This window comes from Ixodes scapularis, unplaced genomic scaffold, assembly GCF_016920785.2.
Source record: "Ixodes scapularis isolate PalLabHiFi unplaced genomic scaffold, ASM1692078v2 PGA_scaffold0__279_contigs__length_252992795, whole genome shotgun sequence".
Lineage (NCBI taxonomy): Eukaryota > Metazoa > Arthropoda > Arachnida > Ixodida > Ixodidae > Ixodes > Ixodes scapularis.
In genome coordinates this window covers 232,153,191-232,160,804 of record NW_024609835.1, presented here as the reverse complement: position 1 = coordinate 232,160,804, position 7,614 = coordinate 232,153,191, and the positions used below count along the sequence as shown (strand labels likewise).

General features: G+C 45.6%; 1 pseudogene; it reads right to left on the bottom strand.

The window, feature by feature from the left end:
- Positions 1–5,405: 5,405 nt before the first annotated feature.
- LOC120841218 lies at positions 5,406–7,053 on the bottom strand (annotated as a pseudogene).
- Positions 7,054–7,614: the final 561 nt, after the last annotated feature.

The window sequence follows — 7,614 nt, the reverse complement described above, 5'->3', positions numbered from 1 at the left end:
CTCTATGGTTATCCATTGCGAGCTTTCGCTCCATCTTCTCTGAGCTAAGGTGCCCTAACCCTCTGGCCACCTATCCCCTATTTAGTATTGTGCTAACGTTCGTATCAATACGAACATGCCTTAGCGCTGCCAACAAAGCATTTTTGTCAATTAAAGTAGGTGTGGGTTTTCGTCTTTTTAGCTCAAGTTTTTTTTTTTTTTTTTTTTTTTTTAATTTTACCAAGTAGGAAAAGGGGGAACTTTGCAAATGTCCTGGGCGCAAAAGTCGAAACCAGTCGCCAGACAGGGCACCAAGGGCCATCAGGTGACTGTGGCCTTAAAGGGGCCCTGCAACGCGTTTCTGACATTTTTTTTGTCATGTGCACCGCGTTCGCTCGACCTAGTGTGTGGAACTCTAGCAACGCATTAAACATGTAATAAAAATAAATCTTATGTATTTCGAACATATTAGACGGAAGAACTTCAGATTTTCGAGCGCATTTTCGAGAGTTGATAACGCCATTGGTTCGATCCAATAGGAACATGTAACGACAAGTGCGTGCAACAACCGTGTGCGATCTTCCTCATTGTTGGAATTAACATCCAGTTATAAAGATGTGAACGCCCCACCAATTTACGAGTGTTCCAAACAAAGTTTGAGTTAGAAGCACGTGCTTAAAAGGGTCAGAAGGTGTCACGTGCACCTCATTCGGCTAGTTTTACCTCAAGAATTTTATGTCGTCATTAACCGACGCTCAGGACCCATGTCTTCACTGAATGCTCGTGTTTAACTCTGATAGCCACGCTCTTCAAAGCAGCATTTGGGTTTCTTTCCTTTGAGGTGCCCCTTTAAGCGCCATGCGTAAATATATAGGTTTATTTTTGTGGGACTCTGCACGCATCATTGGTTCATTTCATTTCTAGTTTAGTTATGCTGGCCGTATCTGCATATTATCCCCAGAGCTATGACAACTATATGGTCTGTCGTAAAATACGGTCTCCAGGTGGGAATTCGCCAATGGAAAGCAGAGCAGCGAACATAAAGGTGCCGGCTGTGCAAAGGGTCTTTTGTTGATAAACTTCTGCTTAATGACAGCACTAAACGAATCTGACAAGTAATAGAAAGTATAATGTTAATTTTCAAGTCACTGCATTGGGTTATAGAACTGCACGCTTTTCACCTTCCATTGCGTGACGGGAGGGAAAATGATTTTTGTCTGAAAATAACGGGCTAATTTCTCAATATTTTAACACGGCCTTTACTCGAAATAATGGTCAATAAAAGGATATCCGAAACCCCGTTAATCGTTCAAGAAGGGCCATTGAGTTTAGTTGAAATACTGGCTGCACCCCAACACGTGTTATTAGCCGAAAGAGTTTTCTAGCCAACAGTATGTATTTGTTGGGTATTATTTTTATAAAATAATATTTATGGACCGCCACATTTCGCGTCGGTGCGCGGGCCGGTCATTTACGACACTCTTTCACCCCTCCGCCTGTTATATAGTCGTACTAATACGAGTTGCATGACACTCCCTTTTCCCGCCTCCTCAAACATCCCATGAATATCCATATTAAGGTCTCAGTAGCTAGGAGTGAAGTACTTTAGATAATAAAGAGAAATCGCTTGCGCTCCCTTCATTAGGTCGTATTTGATTCTTAAAAATTAGTAAATGCAAATAAGAAAATTAACATTCATATTGGATTATTGAATAATTTTAAGAAAACTCAACTTTGTACATGTTGTTTCTGAAAGTTTGTATTTAACACGATGACAAGTTTGAAAACAAGCACATATTAAAGGAGTAACAAGCAAAGTATTTTGACACCGGTGACCATTTTCATAAATAGGGTGACCAGACGTCCCGTTTTCGCCGCGGCAGTCCGCGGCGAAAACGGGACGTCTGTTTTAGGGGCGAAGCTCCCTGGGTTCTTGCCTTGTCCATCCGTCCGGCGTCCCTGCTCACATCGATTGCACTGTCTCCGGGATCGGCCCACTTTACAAAAGAAAAACGTTCGCCCGTACGGGGGTTCGAAATCAGCACCGCTTGCTCAGGACCGCTTGAGGCAGACGCCTTAACCACTACGCTACACTCCAACCTTGCATGTAGCCGCTCAACATCTATACAGGAGAGAGCGCCACGGTCAAATGCATATATAATCGCGTTAAACTTCGCATACATTGGCTCAACGTTTACAGACGAGAGGGCGCTGTGGTCAAATGCTCAACTGCGTATATAACCACGATCCATACCACACATTCTCGTTCTGACATGGACCGCTGACTTAAGCGGTGTAGATGCGTTCCCACGGCTTCTAGCGGATCAGCTTGGATCCGCTAGAAGAACCACTGGCTCTGCATTTCACCGACCATAAAGCGGTAATAATGAAGTCGAAACGCAACCCGGAACTCAGCCCTACCTATGAGCAATAAAAAAAAATAAGCACCATGAGCAGTACGTATCAACAATAAAATCAGTATCATCAGCACCCACCAGAGCTTCGCCCCAAGCAACATCATACACCACGTGGGGATGCAGCCTCTTTTTGAGGTCCGCTTGTGCTATCCCATCTTTTTGTCCCAATAAAAAATCATGTCCCGATTTAGAAGGAGTGCGTAGTTTTGAAATTCGCACCGAGCGAGTTCAAAGCAAACCGAAACTATGCCTACTCGTTACAAATACAGGGTGTCACAAAAAAAATACGTTTTTTTCTACCGTACAAATAAACTAGGCATAGATGAACGCTAATTCTCTGCCCAAAGGTTGCGCTAGAGGTCACGACCAGATGCCAGATTTTCAGCCGGAATCCGACACTTTAACAAAAGGTTTTAAGTGATTTTCTGAAAATTTCAATGGGAAAATGGCGGCCGACGGAGTTTTTGAATATATGGGGCTCTATGGAAGGAAGCGGAAACCGAAAACAGGCAAAAATGGGCTCCATTTTCCCATTAAAATTTTCAGAAATTCACCTATAACTTTTGAATAAGGTATCTGATCGAGCTCAAACTTTAGCATCTGGTTGTGACCTCTAGCGCTGCCTTTGGGCGGAGAATGAGCGTCCGGCGATGCCTCGTTTATTTTTGCGGTGAAAAAACTCTTTAAATATTTGCGACACCCTGTATATCTGATAACTCTTAACTTAGGTACTTTAAAACATTTACCCAGAGTGTAAAATGTAAAACTGTTCTTGCCCACAAACACCTTCCAAATGGGTGCATGCAATTGACCTGTGAGTGAGACTGTTCCTTCAACACTAGGGCTTACTGCAATATGGTAACGTTTTGAAATAAGAGCAAATAATTCATTAAACGTTTTCTCTCTGTCTCAATCTTTAATACCCCGCCCGCCCACCCGGCCGCCCGGCCGCCGCCCCCCCCCCCCCCCCCCCCCCCCCTTTTCCGAGCTGGGATGTCCCGTTTTCAACCTCGAGGAATATGGTCACCCTATCCATAAAGCATAACACTTTACGAAACAAAAATATTAACATTAGAACGTTCTAGCTTGAATTTGTATGTGAAGTGCTACGGCTCATCACGGGCAATAGCGGCAGAAAAAGAAAGACGCAGTGAAAAAGATATCTATTGTAGGAATTCCCGTGCTGCTACCCGACTCGGAGAATGAGAAGACGCCACTGGTTCAAACACGCAGTCATTTATTCACCGTCGACGCCCGCGCCGCGATCCCAAGTGCCCCCGCGCATCCGCTAAAGGCCTGTCCAAACAGGATACTACAAAACTCACGACTCCGGCAAATCGTGCCGCGCTCCGCTTCCGGTCGTCGGGGGGAAATTTCCTTCCGTCAAAGCTCCCGGGGGGAAACTTCCTCCCGTCAAATTTCCCCCTCGCTTCCTCCACGGCGGCCTTGCTCTGCTCATCCAACACCACCTAGAGGAGAAAGCCAGAACACGGCTCCGGTGACGTCATGGCAGCAGGCTGACGTACGCCGCGCTATAGAGCTGAGCTGAAGGTTTCGCGCGTATCTTTTACGTCGTAAAAACGCGGTTTTTTTGAGTCGATTCTCTTTTTCTGAGTTAACATGAGGGCTGTGAACACCAAGCGTGTTAAACAACAAATTTTAGAACGGAGCAAAATTGTTATAGACTACAATTGTTGTGGTGATTTCTCGACACAGATGCGTTCCCGTTTGAAACGAACTGAGCTATAAATTATCTCTAAATGGCATGAGCGTGGTAAACATTTTTCTTAAAATGACAGCACTGGTAGTAATGGGACAGATATAATCTCGAACTAAACTGTCACCTTTTATAAACCGGCACGTCAATCGGATGACCTCTGCCCATAACAATAAAATGAGTTATCTGATTGTTGCAATGAAAAAAAAAGACACTGATGCGTTCAGTTCACATATTACAATTCTAAAATTTAATATCTAAGTACAATAATATTGTAGCAGTTGGACGTCGTCCCATACCCTTAAATACTTCGACGTAACTGAGTCTGGACACGGCAGAGCTATGTTATTTCGTCTAAAAGTAAGTTATGTATGCGAACGGATGCACGTCTTGAATCTTCATGACCGAAGCCGCTGTCATTTACACTACAAAAGGAAATGGCTGACGTTTGAATACTGCTGAACAAGCCTTCTTGTATCGAGCTTTTTTCTCAAATATACGTGTTGAGAAATTTCGCACGCATGCATCTTAGACGACCGTGGGTAGATGTAATGACACGGAGACACACAGTGTGTGTACGGCATGTTGACCTCTGTGCCGTAGTACCACACGAAGATATTGCACAAATGAAATGAAGGACATAGCAGAAATACTATCTGCACTCACACGCAGGTGACATACCAGCTGCGTTGCCTTTGCATGAGGATGAAGCACGAACACATTGTTGGCTTAAGGTGAACAAATTTATGAACCTTTGACAACTTAAATCTTCATTGTAAGGTCTCGCACTTTCACTCACTGCACTAAGGTCTAAAAGACATGCTACAGCAAAGACTCACTCTTGTGGTCGTCCTCACGCGCGTCACTGTTCAATAGTCAATGGTTGCACAGTGAGATGGTGACGAGCGGGTGCTGAGTTGGTCGCAACTTTTTTTTGCTCGCAGAGTTTCGGCTTTTCGTTTTTTCTGTTTTGCATTCGCGTCAACAACGCGGTCGTTCATTCTGTTGCAGAAATTTCTTAAGAGAACGTTTGTACTGCACCACAATATGTGCTTCAGGACAAGTTCACTCGTGTGCCCATTGTCGCAAGTGTCGAAGTCTGAAGTATCTTCATTCGCCAGGAGTTCCACTGTGAGCTCTGTAACAAGTTGCCTCTGGTTGGGCAGAGGCAACTTGTTACAGGCTTCCCCAGGAGCACGCAGTTAAACCCTAGTTCCTCGAAGCAGTATCGAACAACCTCCAGAAGTGCACGAGTTGTTTGACGGAGAGCTCGATGGGTATCCCTGGTGAGCTTACCCGTGCTTAGATCCTTGCTCTTCCAAAGATCTAGCCAGTCTAGAAGTTCGTAAAGGAAATCCACCTTGGGGTCGTCATCCAGAGAAAATACTGGGTTCTGAAAGTCGTCTTTTAGTCTCCTTCCTTTGTTCGGAGTGTTCACATTCACGATTTTCCACCACTTGACTATGATCTCGATGAAACTTGCCGTTCCCTCAAAGTGTAACAGATTGTGCTTCACTCCAATGGATCGAAGGGCCGGGGGCAGAGAGTCGTTGAAGATCTGCAAAGCGAGTTTCACGTTTTGTCTCTCGATGTTCGACGGACAGAGAGCCTTTCTTGACAGGCTGTGGCCATACCTCAACAGCTGGTCGCACTCCAAGTTGTAGGCTTCCCTGATAGTTGCAAAAGATGCAGAAAGCATGTGCCGCTCACGTGTGGACTCAGCTTGGAACTCAGGAAAGTAGAAGCCATGTCGGTCATTACCTTGGTTGAGCCAATTGTTCCTTATGCACTTCAGAATGTGCACCGAGTCAATCACAAAAACAGTGGCCTGGAAGGATCACACGGATGTGGATACACATATCCTTCATTTATCCCTTCATCCGGAGCTCTGTTTCTTTTAAGCTTTTGTACCGACAGAAAGTAGGACATTGCCTTGCTGTTCACAGAGTTGTTGTCAGTTACGACGCACTTAACCTTGTACCCAATCTTCTCCAGTCCACATATCACATCTTTCAACAACTTGTGCAAGAACTCTGCGTCAGCTCTGTGCACAGGGACGATGTGAGCAACTTCCTTGAAAGTGCACGTGAGACTTTGGACCATAAAAACAACAGCGCTGTTGGCTGTTTCTGTGGAGTTGAGTGCCGCACCCGTAATGTTGCCCCCTTTGTAATCATAGTAAGGCTTGATATGGATCACGTCCACCATCAATGTCACGAAACGTTGGCGATCATCCAGAACATGGATCCTTGACTGCATGTAGGAGAGAAACGTTTGACTTTGATGCTCTTGTTGGGGGTTCGTTCCGTACGACGAGCATATCCGTCGGATGGTCATCGGGTGCGGCAGAAAAATGCTCCTATGGCTGCGAACGTACTTATAGGCATGGGGGGAGATTGAGAAAAAAAGGCAGCAAAACACCATGAAGTCAGCTCAGTAACGCCGCTGGTCCTTCTTTTCTGAGAGTAGCTTCAACTGCTCAGTGAGGAACTAGATGATGTGGACCTAGTCGACTGTTGACGTCACGGACAACTTGGCGAGCAGCAATCTAATCATCTCGCAAATGTCTTCATCCAAATCTTGGGAACCTGAATTGAGGTTGCTGTTCCAGTTTTCGACATCTTCAAGGAACTTAGGCACTGCCCTCTTGCTCTCTGCGACAGCGGGAACCTGCAGATGGGATCCCAACTTAGTGATTGGTGTCTTCACCAAATGTAGGGTAACAGTCATGTCCTCTCTAACAACAACCGAGTACTTAATCCATAGTGCGTCGTCTTCAACGATGTGCACTAAGGTTAAGTGTCCACCGCCTTCAATCAGATGCCAAAACGTAGACTGCCGACTTCTCAGGTAGTCGGCAAGATCTGTGAGGCTGAGGATGGTGTCTGTTTCTTTTTCAGATTGGAAGGTCTTAATGGAGTCTGAAATTGCGGTCTCCATGTCGGCGGTATGCCGACGCCTTCTTTTGGAGTCGGGGTTCTCTCTTGTGGTGTTTTGAGTGGACAGGTAGCTGGGGCAGTGCGGGAACTTCGAAGGGACTGCGTCCGGGCGAAGGCGGGGGTGCGTCAGAGGCGCTGTCAGTGTGCGCCCCGAAGAATCGTCAACATGAGACGCCTCCCGTATGATAACTTCGTCGGCAAAATGAAGCTCACAGACCTAGAACGAAGATTTGACTTCGTGTGTAACAGGTGAAATATCTTAAAAAACGTTCCGCTAACTTGGCCCGAATGTTGCACAAGCTTGGCAGATGGAACTTTTTCACCCTTTTGAAAGGCCTTCGAGAGTTCGCCAAGTACCTAAAAATTGGTGGCCCTTGCTCCTAGTTGTTTTTAAGGTAATGAAACCTGGCCGCTTGAATAGCTGGATGCCGCCAGACTTGTGTAGTGTGACTTGGGTAACTTATGTAACGGGAGCCCAAGAACCCTAGAAAGCACCTGAAATGCTATGCGCGTTAGTTTGGACATAAGGTTAAACTAGGTCACACTGACATGGCCTAAAAGT